This window comes from Colius striatus, chromosome 4 (assembly GCF_028858725.1).
Source record: "Colius striatus isolate bColStr4 chromosome 4, bColStr4.1.hap1, whole genome shotgun sequence".
Lineage (NCBI taxonomy): Eukaryota > Metazoa > Chordata > Aves > Coliiformes > Coliidae > Colius > Colius striatus.
The window spans coordinates 61,383,633-61,399,093 of record NC_084762.1 but is presented as its reverse complement, the minus strand read 5'-3'; positions in this window follow the sequence as shown (position 1 = coordinate 61,399,093).

Sequence of the window (15,461 nt, the reverse complement as noted above, 5' to 3'; positions counted from 1 at the left end):
TCAGATAAGAGCATTTTATTTTATGCCTCCTTTTACCAGTTTGGAGAAGCCTCTGCAATAAATGGCTAATAATTAAAGTCTGTTCTGTGTGGCCAATGTATCAGAAAATACATGTTTACACAAGTACTCCAAGGACTTTTAAAAATAAGTCAACATTTTGTGTACTTTAAGACATTTGTTGTAAAAAAATTGCTCCCTGCTTATAATGAGGAGCTGATTCTAGGTGAATTAGGAAAAACATTTCGTGCTTTACTTTTTAAGTTCATAAACTAGTACCTGAATCCTGCATAAAATTTCAAATGCAGATGACTAAAGAAGGGCACATCAGGTAGATGTACATAGGTCCATGTGCCCCCTACGCTTCAGTGGTTGCAGGAGGAGGGCAGGTAGCTTAATCACAGATGGGCTCTTACATGACTTAATGGTTCTGGGGCCTAATTCCATATTTTAATAATAAAAAGTGTCTTCCTGCCAAAGCTTTTCATTCCTTAATGCTCCCAGAAGAAATTGTTCCTTTCCGTGTCTATGGAAATCAGCTCCTTCAACTGGTGACTTACTGCTGCCATGGACAACTAAGCTGAAAAATTTTGGCTTATGGGCTCCGGCAACTGATGCAGCAGAAACCCTTCCAGGTTGAATAATGGTATTAAATGATATCAGTCTAATGAATAGCCTTCATTACTAGTGCGTGTGTGTGATTAACACAAAAACTAGTGCTGTCTTCTATAGATATCTGCCACCAACAGTCCCAGATGGAAACTGGACAAGAGGAAATGGCCTCAAGTTGTGCCAGGGGAGGTTTAGATTGGACATCAGGAAGAACATTTTTCACTGAAAGGGTTGTTAAGCATTGGAATGGGCTGCCCAGGCAGGTGGTGAAGTCACCATCCCTGGAGGTATTCAAAAGACCCACAGATGAGGTGCTGAGGGACGTGGTTCAGTGATCAGCTTGGCAGTGTGAGGTCAGTGGCTGGACTTGATGACCTTAAAGGTCTTTTCCAACAAAAATGAATGATTCTATGATTCTATGACAGTTCCAGCAATCGTGGGCTGTCACTGTCATATTCATGGAATGTTTCTTCTTGGAAATAATAAATATTGGTCAAATACACATCCCAAGCCTGGAAGCATTTTGGTTGAGTGGAAGGTGTCCCAATTTCAAGAAAGAAACATGCGAAGAGAAGCTGGTAACACTTGTCCCCTTGCAGGGCAGCCTCCTGCTGTCCAGGGCCAGCAAAGCCACAGCAGGGCTGGGGGCATTGTCCTGGGGAACCGTGCCGCGTTTGCAACGGGTGGTGGGACGGCAATATAATCAAGCAAAAGTTCAATTAGTTTTTGATTTATTGCGCCACATGTTCTGCTTGTATGACTGATGTCATTAACATCAGGCTGGGCTGGCGTGTTCATCTGTCCCTGGCTGGCTCCCTCCGAAGGCGCACACGCTCAACAGATGGGGAGCTGCACGGGCGCGAAGGCGAGTGTTTATCCCCTCATTGTTCCCGTGTCAGGCAATCAAACCAAATCCATTACCCGCCGAGAAAAAGATCAGCGCACCGTCCATTCAGTGGCGAATGGCGCGGAGGCGGTTATGCAGGGAGGCTCTAAAGCCTTCCAAAGGAGAAAAAAAAACATAATGAAGAGCAACACTGAATACTTGACCAAAAAAAAAAGGGGTTATAACAAATCTAACTCGCCCTTTATTTCACCTTTGGGTATTCAGAGTCCTCTGAGAAGAGGCTCTTTTGGACCTGAGTCATTGTTTTCTTGATCATAGGTATGCCCTAAAGATATTTTTAAACCATAGCTAGGTTTTAAAATTGGAACAAATATTTGGCGTTTCATCATGCTCAGGGGTGGCGGTAGGTATGGGGAAACTTGAAGTGAGACTCAAGAGCTGGTTACCAGCGAGCATTCGCTGTGCTGTAGGGTAGGTTTTGGGCAGGTAGGCTTTGAACACCTATCTTTACAATGCATGTGATACTCTGGGGATGAGTCACTCTGTGCAGAGAGTGACAAAAGGCTCTCTCATCACTTCCACACAGAAAAACAGGGCTCAGGTAGGCCAGTATAGCAGAGATCATCTAAGATCCTCATCTGGGAATGAATTTCCCCCTGTTCATAAAAGGGATCTTACTGCCTCATTTTGCCCAGATCTTACAGGGAAGTTGAGCCTACAGATGCCCAAGGTTTTGCAGGAAATCTTAACATGGCTTCAAGGGAAGGACTGCATATATTGGGCTACTTTGTTCTAGCTGTCTGTGAGTTATTTTGAGTAACTTTATCTTGGTTTATCTAGCTACAAAATAGGTGTGATAAAATCTGCCAAGGAAGGAGACTACAAAGCTCAACTGCATGCAGCCTGCTGAAGAACAGCAGGCAGTAATTTTAGACCTGAAGACACTCTCCACAAAGTCCAGCCTAGGAATTGCTTGCAGAGCCACATCAGATCATTTCATGTGGCACCTCCCTCTGGCTCCCTACTGACCTAGCAAGAATCCAGTCTGTGGTGACAGCAGGAAACCAGTTATTGTTTATATGAATAAATTTTTGTTCCCCAAATTATACAAAATATCTAGAAACTAGGCTCCAATTTTTTCTCACTGCTAAACACAATTAATAAGCTAGTAGTTTAATTCATGTGGTGCCACTGCAGCCATTGAGAAGACCCAAAGAAGTACATCTTTGACTCAAGACTCCCAAGGCAAGATGTGGAAGCTGAATTCCTTGCTGTGTTGTGATATAGCTGTTTACCAAATACCTAAACTCCCAGTGTTGGATCAAACATTTGCTGGTGCAAGAACTTGGCAACCAAAGGTGAATGGGGACAACTGAGGAGGAGGATGACAACTCAGGACACAAGAACTGACATATGGCATCTGACAAAATATCTATTTAACCTGATCTATGGATCTGGGGCAGGGAAGGTACTTGATTTTTGGGAATGTGGGGAGGAAGGAAGGAAAGGTGGAGAAGGGAAAGAGATGTATGCAGAAGCTGAGGGAAAAACAACTGGTAAAAACAACAAAGTCTCAGTGAACCTTGGCAACATGGCAGAAAATCCCCCAAATTGATGACATATCCCTCTGTGGGGGTGGCAAGGGTGCTCTTCCCATGGGCTGGACCTGTTCAGTCATATCTGGAAGAAACCATTGTAGATGCTTGTCCTGTTTACCAAGTATGCCAGAGTTGGTAAGCTTAAAAGGAACAAAATTTAGAACTAAAAATTACTGTCACAAAAAGTGTAATTAAAATCTTGAGTTATATAAAAAACATTTAGACCTTATTAGACCTAGGTGAACCTGCTTCTGCAGGGGGGTTGGACTAGATGATCTCTAAAGGTCCCTTCCAACCCCTACCATTCTATGATTCTATGATTTATCTTGGCTTTTGTAAACAAATGTGTGCCTTTCCAGAGCAGCATTCTTCCAGTGAAGTTGGTGGGAAGTATCCTGGTACTCTCAGCGTGTGCCAAGGGATATTGCCAAGGGATTCCCTGGCCCACAGAGGTCTGAGCTCTTCCCAGGGCAGGTCTCTGGCTTCTCCCTGGATCTTGTACCCTGTTGCGTAAGAGGTGAATCTAATCCATACTGAGCTACTTGAGCCTGTTTCTTACCGTTAGCAGGCAATGTGATAAGGATAAACCCCAGGTATTTTTGGAATAGGATTGTGAAGCAGAGGTATGTACTGTTAACCATTTAAAAATAAGATGGGATAAAACTGCACGTGCATGCTGCAGACACTGAATTGAGAGACCTCTGTGTGATGCAATGAGAGCTGCATTTTTTATGGAGGAAAATGGCTTCGTCTCATTCTCAGGCAACTGAATTGGAACAGGCAATGACTGAAAATGAAAAAAAATGACTGGAAAAAAAGCAAAATATGAAATGAGATTCTCATACACAATCTGTTGTCTTTTTTTCTAAGTGAAAGGAAGAGAGAGATGGACATGCTGACACCAGCTTCACCTCATACAGCAGTCTGCAAAACTATTTAAAAATGAAAGTAGCAGTGCACGGCTGAATGGTCTGTGAATAAATGAAGAATTTTCAAAAGCAACATTTTAAGTTGCATCATGCTTGAAGCTGCAGGAACAGATTTTACCCAAATGGGAATAAGATCGAGACACTTAAAAAACACATTATCACCATTAAATTCATTATAGGGGGCCAGGAGAGAGGAATGCAAGAGTTGTGCAGTTTGAAAGGACTAGTGGACAAATTTCTCTGCTAATCAGGAAGGGAAATACTAGCGAGACCTGGAAGCCAGGCTGAAAGCATCCCCCCATTAGTTACAGAAAGATACTGCAGGATCCTGGGGGGAAAAAAAGAAAAACCTAAACAAAACAAACAAGCCTGGTTGGCTCCTCTTAAAAAAAGTTACATATAGATAATTGGACATTCACAAATTTGCTCTAAGCTTGTAAAACACACTTGAGTAAGTCCATAGAATGATTATCAAGAAGGACAATGCCCAGCACCGCAAGGTTCAAGTCCTGTGGAGCTTGTGCCAGCAGCAGGGATTGCACTGAGCCAGCATTAAAGCTAGGGCCAGGCTGAGCACGTGGAGGCTTAACAAGCTTTCATATCCTGGTAATCCACAAAAAGCATTAAAAATGTCAACAAAAGAGCGATATGTCCAAACTGGGCTGTGACAATGACAGCTTATTAAGATGCTGGACTTTAATTACATTTGGCTGTGATTTATTAACTTTTCAAGCTAATCGATCAGTGAGATCTTTGCTCCTCTGATGAAGCACAAGAATTTTTGGCTGGGGCTTTTCCACTCACCATTTTTTTCCTTTAAAATGTTTTAAGATTGTTTTGACTATTGGCTACTGATATGAACATCACCAATTTTGGACAAACAATCACATTAATTAGAGCTTGTTCCATGGTTCTTGGTTTTGTGCAGTGGTAGCCCTCCTGCTGCAACGGCATAGTATGTCTCACACCATATGGAGGAAAATCCACTGCTTGGGTAACCAGGCACAAACTACTTAGGATTTCTCCCATGGATAAGTCGAAAGAATGAGGCAACATTAACTGTCACCTTACTTGTCTTTAGTGTGTCCTCAAGCAGCCATCAAGCTCCTTTTGCCGTGTGCTCTGCAGGATGAAGGTCTTTGGCGAGTATCAGACGGCATTGCCTCCTCTGGCTTAAGTTCTGTGTGAAAATGAGATTAAATTTAAAACAAGGACCACCGTTATTGGCATTCAGAGACTCCAGTTCTAGAAACTTAGGAAATAGTTACAGGAAAGTAGGAGAAGCTGCACTAAAGCCACAGAAGCAGGATCAAACACAGATCTAAGTTATGGTACCTGTGTGAAGCAGCAAGATAGCACAGGAGATGGCACTGTGACAGAGGAGGTTTCAACACAGTGGGGGCACAAGGACAAAATTGCTGAGTCTTTGAAATGTGAGACTTTTGAAATAGCTTTTGTGCAACAAGTACATTACATGACCATAGAGCATAGAGGTAACAGTCTGGAGGGTGAAACTGGGGGGTTCCCTCTGATGCCAATTAACCTGAAAAGGTTTTTGGAGAAATGAAACCCATTATCTCATCTCCATGTTGGTTTTGTCTGGCCTCTCTACTGATGCTGCCAACAGGAGTGTCAAAGATCTTCTGCTGTAAGTACCTGACTTGTTTGTAGGAATCTGATTAAAGTAGATCACCTCAGATAACAAGAGGAATTAATGCTGCAAATACATAGGAGAGGATTTTCAAGCTCATAAGCTACATAGAGGTCAGTCCTTTTCAACTCACGTAGCCTCTGAGATCTTTGATTTTCGCAGAACTGATGATCTCTACTTGTCCTTTCCTTTGTCCTGTCAGCCTTTACACTTAAATACTTAATTAATGGAGTTCCAGTTGTAATCTGTTCAGTTGCTCTGTACAGGGAAAATACTGTACAGAGGTATGCCTGGGAGAGAGAAAGCCAAAAGGAAACAGGAAAGAGTTTTTCAGGACTTTGCAATAGACAGAGCACATTCCCCTTAATAACTACATGTTTTTATATTCTGTGTTTCTTCAGGCTTTTACAAAGCTTTGCAAAATGCATATTCTTAGCTTAGATGTTCCCTTGCACTCTGACATTCCTATACCCTCTTGACTTAGTCAGCCGAAGGGAGGCAGCCTCCTAAATTCCAGCTCTGCAACTTTTCACACTCTTTAGCACGTAACCATGTTCTATATTCAGTCTCAAAGCCTCAGCTGGAAGAAACTGTACGCATATGTCTGCACACATGTCAGGATTTTTTCCCAATGCCTTGTTTGCTGCACATATGCAGACGTCTCCAGTGAAGGACACGCTCAGACCCTCACACCCATCAGCCGACCTCGCACTGCCCTTGTTCAGCAGGTTGGCTCTCTTGGGTAGGCCCCTGAATTGTGCTTTACGGTTGGTGACATTATCATTTCTGACATGAAAAGTCACAAACAGTTTACCATCAAAATCTGCCTCCCAATTCAGTGCTCAGTTTTACCAACTGAGCAGTCCTAATAGAAGGGCTTCCATTTAAAATGCAAATATGGTAGGCATGAAGTACACCAGCTCGACTGCATCAAGAACTAAAACTGGGAGATGGCTACATAAAAGTAGTGGGATGTGCTACTCTAGGATGTCCTAACTGCCAGAAATTCAAGTGACACACACTGTGAGTGTGTGTGAATGGGACTTCTGTGTTTCAGAAGTGGGAGCAGAGGCTGCAGACCTCCAAGAGGGAACACCGACATATCACCACTCACATCACGTAGGTGATACAGCTTCAACCCTTTCTGGCTTGGAAAGGGGACCCTGGAGAGGGACTAATGCATTGAAACCAATGTTATAGGTTGTAGTAGCACAAGGCAAACGCAATTCAGGCTCTGTTCATGTTAATTCCCATTTTTTTGCTCCTCAGGTAAGTACGTAGAGACAGCTTTCATGAGGCAGGGACCCGTCCATTAGAAAATGGATTATGACCATTAACTCTTGCACATAAACTACTGAGCAATCACCTAATGGTCACTAGAGAGACACCATAGGTCTGTGCTGGTGACCTAGAGGTGAAATTACTTTCTTTGTCTGTCTGAATCGCTGAAGCATTCAGATCCTTGATCCGGGGTGGAAATCCTGATCTAAATGACAATTAATCTTCCTTAAGGTGAAAAGGTCAGAAGAGCAAGTTATTCAATGTTAACTGTTTTTTATGCCAGCTAAAAAGCTTCTTTATTTTCAATGCTGTCTTAAAATACACAACACTTCAAACTTCTACAGTGATTTTTTGCAAGTGATGTCAGCTTTCAGATAGATAACAAAGTCCAAGCAGTGTGAGGCCCCCACAGCTGTGTCCATAGCCATACCAACAATGCCACACAATGGTGTCCTTAAATCCCATAAAGACAAGGGACAATGCCACAGAATGAAGCGATAAAGTATTGGAGCTGCTGACAATCACAGTCTTTAACATGTGTTATCCATTTGACTGCAGGTGTAAATCAGCATTTCAATGTCAAGTTGCTAATTTAAAGCTGTATGGTCAAACATTAGAACAGCAGAGGCCAGGAAAAGGACAAGTGTATTGATGAAGTAGGTCAAAGTCACTGCTAGTCAGTGAAAACAAAGGAAAACTTTCATATCAATAAACCAGTGTTGGTGCTACCATATATCTATATACATATCTCTATATATATATGTGTGTGCGTGTGTATTTCATGCTACAGTTGTGTTTGATTATACTAAACATCTAATGGAAGCTCAGGCTGCAGCATGGGCAATGCCATCATTCCATTGCTGCTCAGTTGACTTTGGTAGCGTAGGTACTGGCAGCACACATGGCAACGAGCCAAGCTCCGTGGCTCTCCAGACATGAATTACCATGGCTCTCCAAAGGATACAGCTCACATTTCCTCTGCTTTCACTTGACCATGGCACCTCATGGATGTGCATTAACTTCATAGAATCATAAAATGGTAGGGGTTGGAAGGGACCTTTAGAGATCATCTAGTCCAACCTCCCCTGCAGAAGCAGGTTCACCTAGATCAGGTCATACAGGGATGTGTTCAGATGGGTTTTGAAAATGTCCAGAGAAGAAGACTCCACACCCTCCCTGGGCAGCCTGGACCAGGGCTCCCTCACCCTCACAGTAAAATGACGTTCTTATGTTTAAATGGAACTTTTTCTGTTCCAGCTTTATCCCATTCCTCCTTGTCCTGTTGGTAGGTACCACCAAAAAAAGGGATGTCCCAACTTCCTGACACCCACTCTTTAGATATTTGTAAATATTAATAAGATCCCCCGAGTCTCCTCTTCTCCAGACTAAACAGTCCCAGATCCCACAGACTTTCCTCATAAGGAAGATGCTGCAGTCCCCTGATCATCTTGGTGGCCCTGTGCTGGACTCTTTCCAGCACTTCCTTGTCCCTCTTGAGCTGGGTAGCCCAGAACTGGACACGGGACTCCAGATGAGGCCTCATCAGGGCAGAGTAGAAGGGGAGCAGAACCTCCCTTGACCTGCTGGCCACACTCTTCTTGATGCATCCCAGGATGCCATTGGCCTTCTTGGCCATGAGGGCACATTGTTGGCTCATGGTTATTTTATTATCTATCAAACAGAGCTTCCAGGTCTCTCTCTGCAGAGCTGTTCTCCAGCAGGTCAATCCCTAGCCTGTACTGGTGCAATGGGTTGTTCCTTCCCAGATTCAGGACTTTGCACTTGCCCTTGTTGAACTCATAAGTTTCCTCTCTGCCCAACTCTCAAGCCGATCAACATTCCACTGAATGGCAGCACAGCCTTCTGGGGAATCAGGCAGTCCTCCCAGTTTGGTGTCATCAGTGAACTTGCTGAGTGAACTCTGTCCCCTCATCCAGGTTCTGGATGAAGATGTTGAACAAGACTGTTCCCTGTGGAACTCCACTAGCCACAGGCCTCCAACTCAATCCTGTGCCATTAATCACCACCCTCTGAGCAATGTCATTCAGCCAGCTCTTGATCCACCTCAGTGTCCACTCATCTAATCCACACTGCCTGAGCTTTCTGATGAGGATGTTATGGGAGGCAGTGTCAAAAGCCTTGCTGAAGTCAAGGCAGATGACATCCGCCGCTCTCCGCTTATCTAGCCAGCTGGTTATGCACTCATGGAAGGATATCAGGTTCGTCAAACAGGATTTCCCCTTGTTGAATCCATGTTGACTCTCCCTGATAACTGTATTTTCCTTCATATGTATATTAACAACATTCAGGATGAGTTGTTCCATCACCTTTCCAGGGATGGAGGTGAGGCTGACTGCCCTGTAGTTTCCTGGGTGACTGGCGTGACATTGGCCTTTCTCCAGTCCTCGGGCACTTCACCTGTCCTCCACGAATGTTCAAAAATTATGGAAAGAGCCTTAGCAATCACATCAGCCAGCTCTCTCAGCACTCTCAGATGCATCCCATCAGGTCCCATTGACTTATGAGCGTTAAGCTTGGCCAAAAAGTTTTTAACTTCTACCTCATCCACCAAGGGCAAGTCCTCTGTTGTCCAGACCATTCTACTATCCTTGCTGGACTGGGCTTCCCGAGGGCTGGACAACTTCTCCTCCTTAATTCCCATGTTCAGAGAAATAAGGAAAAGATCTGCTGCCATCTGTTGCATGTAGAATTCTCTGAAAAACAAGGACGTAGTTTTTCAAAAGAAACCAAAGACTGAAAGTACTTTTTTCATCCCCTCTCCTATTGCTAGGCAAGTAGTTAACTTAGGACCCCGATTAACATTCCATTGAGCTGTGTCAAATGATTCTTCCTCTTATTGTTATTATTTGGCTGTACAACGCTTTCTACCAGCCCACTCGTGGCAGCTGTTTCCACACAATGAGGAAAAAAAGATGATGAATGGCATTTTAGCGGGTTATTTAAAAGAAGCCCAGAGCTGGAAAAATATTAAACTGTATTTAGAAAGGTTGCATTGATGCAGTCTTCCCAATGATAGCCTAGGGGTTTTTTTTTGTTTGGTTTGTTTTTTTTAATCTGTTTCATTGAGAAGTTCAGAGCAACTGTAAAAGCTTCTGGGCTCTCCAGCTCAAGAGGGACAGGGAAGTGCTGGAGAGAGTCCAGTGCAGGGCCACCAAGATGATCAGGGGACTGGAACATCTTCCATATGAGGAAAGGCTGTGGGAACTGGGGCTGTTTAGCCTGGAGGAAACTGAGGGGGGATCTCAATATTTACAAGTATATAAATGATGGATGTCAGGAGGTTGGGACATCCCTTTTTTTGATGTTATCTAGCAACAGGACAAGGGGTAATGGGACAAAGCTGGAACACAAAAAGTTCCATTTAAACATAAGAAAAAACTATTTTACTGTGAGGATGACGGAGCCCTGGCACAGTCTGTCCAGGGAAGGTGTGGAGTCTTCTTCTCTGGAGGTTTTCAAAACCCATCTGAACACATTCCTGTGTGACCCGATCTAGGTGAACCTGCTTCTGCAGGAGGTTTGGACTAGATGATCTCTAAAGGTCCCTTCCAACCCCTACCATTTTATTATTCTGTGATTCTGCTTATTCTCATGGACAACTACATAGGAAAAAAAAAGCAGCACCATTCTGTAAGAAACTGAGCCTGTGTGATGTCTCCTCTATACACTGCAGGTAAGTACAAAGTTAACTGCCTGCAGAAAAAAAATTTGCATGCACAAAGAGAGCTGAGACCTCTGCAAATTCAGTCCCTGAGAGTCCTGCCACATCATTGCTCAAAGTGGAACCTCTTCTGCATGTGGCCCAGTGACGAGCCAAAGATGGAACCTGCTTTTGAGGCAGGAAGGTTTCCCTGCTCAGGGCTGACACTGCAGCAAATCCTCTGTCTGTATGCTGCTGCATACACTATAGCTCCTGGAGCCATCAAGAAAACAGGTGCATTGTTTTTCGTGTTCATTAGCTGGTGTCTCAATTTAAAAGTTCCTTTTTATTTGGGAAACACACAGGGATGGTCTGAGGAAAAATGGAGTCTACATCTTTAGGCTTCCTGCTGCATTGCATCAGATTGCCCTTGTCCCTTCTGCACAGAAACACTAAATGCAGTGATGGATTTACCAGGTCAGAGCTGTTGAACCCAAAGCATACTGCACATGTTCTGGAGCACTGTGATGCTTAAGCTGATTTACTTGGGGGTTATCGAAAGCGCCTGGACATATCTTGGCTCTGTCTCTTAACCATCACTCTTTCTCACTCATTCTTCAGGTCTCAAGGGCATTGGAAACCCAACCACAAGAGAGAAAACGACAGCCTTGGCACATTGCCTTGAAGTGAAGACAGTGGGTGTGGTGAGGAATGTGTGGACTAGCTAACCTACCTGTGTTTTTTCCAAGTTTATTCAAACAGGATGATGGTTAGAGTTTTTGCAGATTTAGGCATGTTGGTTACATATTTTTAGCTTCATTCTCTTTTTGCTTTAGCTGCTGGGAAAATCAGCACTGGAATGGGAAGAGGTAAGGGAAAAGAGAGGCCAGGCAAACTGTTGTACTAGCTGTCCTAATTTCTACTGATGCCAAGTAGCAATCCTATGAGCTCCCAGTACCTTGAGAAGGGGGTGGGCTTTCCATTTTGGACTCCAGGTACACTTATTCATACTGGCTCCCCAAAGCTAATCTTGTCTCTGTGGATGGACTGAGACAGTAATAAGATGGGCCAGGGTTCAGTTTGTGTTTGCCTGCACAGAACTCAAGAGAAGGCAGAACTAGGGGAGAGAAGTAGAGAGTCAATGTCCACAGCAAGAATCATGAACATGGTAACTCCTACTCTAATAGGAGTTCCTAAAGCCTTTTCAAACAGCAGTCATGACATGCTTCTGTCATGACTGAACAGCTGCCATTTATGCTTACTTAAAACCTTTTCCAAAACCATGGTCTGAACTGGGCATTTGTTCTTTATGTAAAGACTGACAAATCCCATTATATAGTTACAGTTGTTTAAAGCAGAAAGTAAGTCTCTGCCTCCACACACGGAAGAGGAGAGAATCAGTCAAGCCCTACTGCTAACAAGTATGACATACAAAGACTGACAGTGTTGTCACAAAATATGCAATAATACTTATCACTTTGTGCTGATTATGCAGAGAGGAGTGTGCAGGAACCATCTTAAATATTCACAGAAACACTGTGCAGCAGTTCAGATGCTTTTATTTTTGGAACACCTCTACCATTGCTCTTGGTTGCCACCCACCATACAATGGTTTTGTCTGCCAGCATCAAGCTCCCAAGGCCATGAAAGCCAATTCTCTCTGAAAGGTTTTAGCTCGTAGTTACTTCACAGGATTGGAGTTAACAGGATGGAGTGAAACACTGCTCTCACACACTTTCAAACAAGACTGCCTTTATAACAAGTACAGTATTATTTGCTGTTTGCATTTCAGTAGCACCTAAAGGCAATAAGAGATCCACGGCAGAGGGCTGGAGTAGCAGGGCAGTAACAGGAGCCACACGGATGAGCGGCCCCAATTTCACACAGGTGCCCAACCACCACTGGGCACTCATAACTACAGCTGCACCTCAGCTCCCCATAAAAATGTCAGGCTCATGTACACCAAATAGGCACATTAAAAGATACAGATACAGTTGACCAAATAGGTTGTTTCAGTACAGACTAATTTAGTAAGATAATACATAAAAAGTTCCAGCAGCTCTTCAGTTGTGAACAAACCTACCATTGCCAGGGAGCCAGGGCATGACTGTCACAACATCACCGTGTGAAAGGCAGCACTTCTGGGGTGACTTAAACCACTTCCTAATAGAATTCTCACTAGGAACTAATAATCAGTGGTGGGAGAACACCTGTGTAGTTTGTGTCCATGAGTGAGATTTCACAACCAGTTTGTCAGTCAAAGACCCGGATGCTGCCAAAGGGGTGCAGAAAACAGAAATGGTCGTTCTTACAGTACCATCTGCTTACGCTGGGTTACGTGCTACATCAAACCCTTTGTATCATCTATCAAATATGGATAAAACCTACTGTATCAGAGGGAGAGGTGAGGCTCAATTTAAAAAGTAGCAGGAGCTCTTGGGTTATCTGGTATAGGAAGTTATATGTGAGGTTCTGTCAGTTGAAAATGAAGCCTGCTAATAACTGCCATACTGGTGTAAGCGGCAAATGAAGTGTGCTGAAATATCCTGTACCTTCCTAACTAACACATTGAAGTACTCTGCTGCAGTGATGAAACCCATGTACTGCTCAGATCTTCAGATGGTATATTCTCCCCAAATACAGCATAGCTGCCAGGAATTAGGCTACTGGAAAAAAGGTTCTTCAGGACTCTGTACTGCTACCACAGCCTGGAGAAAGACTGCACCAAACAAATGAAACAGGCCAAAAGATTATACACAAAAGGGTCTGACAAAAAGGGCTTTTTCCCAAACACAGCAGCTTTGCATAATACAGTTAAGTGAATCCCTCACTCCTTGTTATTACAACATCAGGCTTTGTGACAGAGGTTCTTGTGGGCAATTTCAGCAGAGCACAAGATTCAGAAGGACACGGAAATCAATTGTATCTGGAATATTGTGTCCAGTTCTGGGCCCTTCAGTTCAAGAAGGACAGGGAGCTGCTGGAGAAAGTTCAGCACAGGGCCAGAAAGATGATGGAGTGGAGCATCTCCCTCATCTGAGGCTGAGGGACCTGGGGCTCTGTAGCTTAGAGAAGAGGAGACTGAGGGGTGACCTCACTGATGTTTACAAATACATAAGGGATGGGTGTCAGGAGGATGGAGCCAGATTATTCTCAGTGATGTCCAGTGATACGACAAGGGGCAATGGGTACAAGCTGGAACATAAGGGGTTCCAAAGAAATACAAGGAAGAATTTCTTCACTGTGAAGGTGATGAAGCACTGGAATAGGCTGCCCAGATGGGTTGTCGGGTCTCCTTCTCTGGAGACATTCAAAACCCACCTGGATGAGATCCTGTGTGACCTACTCTAAGTGGTCCTGCTCTGGCAGGGTGGTTGGAATAGATGATCTTTTGAGGTCCCTTCCAGCCCTTGAGATTCTGTCTGTGAGATCAAATGTGTACCTCAGCACAGGCCAAGGCATACTGGCAGCGCAGTACAACCACTAAACCCATTCTGTGGTTAAAATAAAAATCTCCAGTTTTCCACCAGTATCCATCCACCTATTTTAACAGCATTAAAACACATCCAATGTCAATATCCAGTATGCATCTGTACAGGACAGCACTAGCTTTATCAGACAAACACAAGACTGCAAAAGTGTCAATATGGAGCCTTCTGCTTCAACAGGGTGACTGAAAAGTGCTCCCTCCCAAGCAGAAAGAAAGAAGCACACCAGAGGTTATGGAGTTCTTCAGACGTTTTGTCTTGTGCTGCAGTAGCTGCATGAATCAGATACTGAACGAGTTCAACATGAGGCAGAATCTGATTTAAATGAAGTGCAAACACAACCATGTGCACTTAAAAAGAAAAATAGTATTAAAATTCTAGTTTCATTTCTCCCTTTCCCACTTCCCTTTCTCAGTTGACAGTCAACCAGCTGGTTTGCTGCTCTGAAGGTGCACACTCATTCCCATGTCTAACCAGGGCTCCCAGCGGGGCCCTGTGCAGCCATATGCTATACCACCACTTTTTAATATTGAACCACAGCCCACTGCCACTTCCTGAAGCTGGTGGCTGCACTCAGAGTGGAGGCACCTGCGGGAGCTCTGCGGAAGTAATTGGTTCACACAGAAGCAAGACACAGTTGATAGCTTCCTTCCTCAGAACACAGCAGCAAGAGTGAGCTGTGACCTCCACAGAGACAAAATGACCATGATGGATGATGTCTTCATGTTACATGGTTCCTGTTGACCATGTGACCATATGCTTTACTGGTTTTGCTCATCCTATGAATGTTTTGTATAGATCTTAGAAGTAAATATCTGATGATATATGTCAGAATTTTAACCCAAAGCAAACTTTCAGAAAGCCTTTTCCAAACATGTATGAAGTGTGTAGGTTTTTTCTTAAGTAAGCAACAAAAAAGCACCCCAGTTCAGAAGCTGCCGCCCAGGGAGGGTGTGGGGGTCTCCTTCTCTGGTGGTTTTCAAAACCCGCCTGGATGTGTTCCTGTGCAATTTGATGGAGGTGGACCTGCTTTAGCAGGGGATTGGACTAGATGATCTCTAGAGCTTCCAACCCCTACCATTCTGTGACTCAATAGCCACCTTAGCAGAGCCAGATGGTAAAAATGTGACAAGGTAGAACAGAATAGAGTAAGCTGACATTTTCTGCAGGGGAACACTCCTTCTCTAATTAAAACTGATCTAATGTTTTTCTTAGGGTAATTTTTTAAAACAAAACCATGGACAATTTAAATTAAAAGCATAATTTACAAAGTGGTTTGGAATATCCCTTTTTCCAACTTCTAAAGCACATGAAAACGTTCAGTAAAATGACAAATCTGCTACAGTTTTTATGCAAGTTAATACCACTGACTACTGAGCAAGAAAAAATGCAGTCAG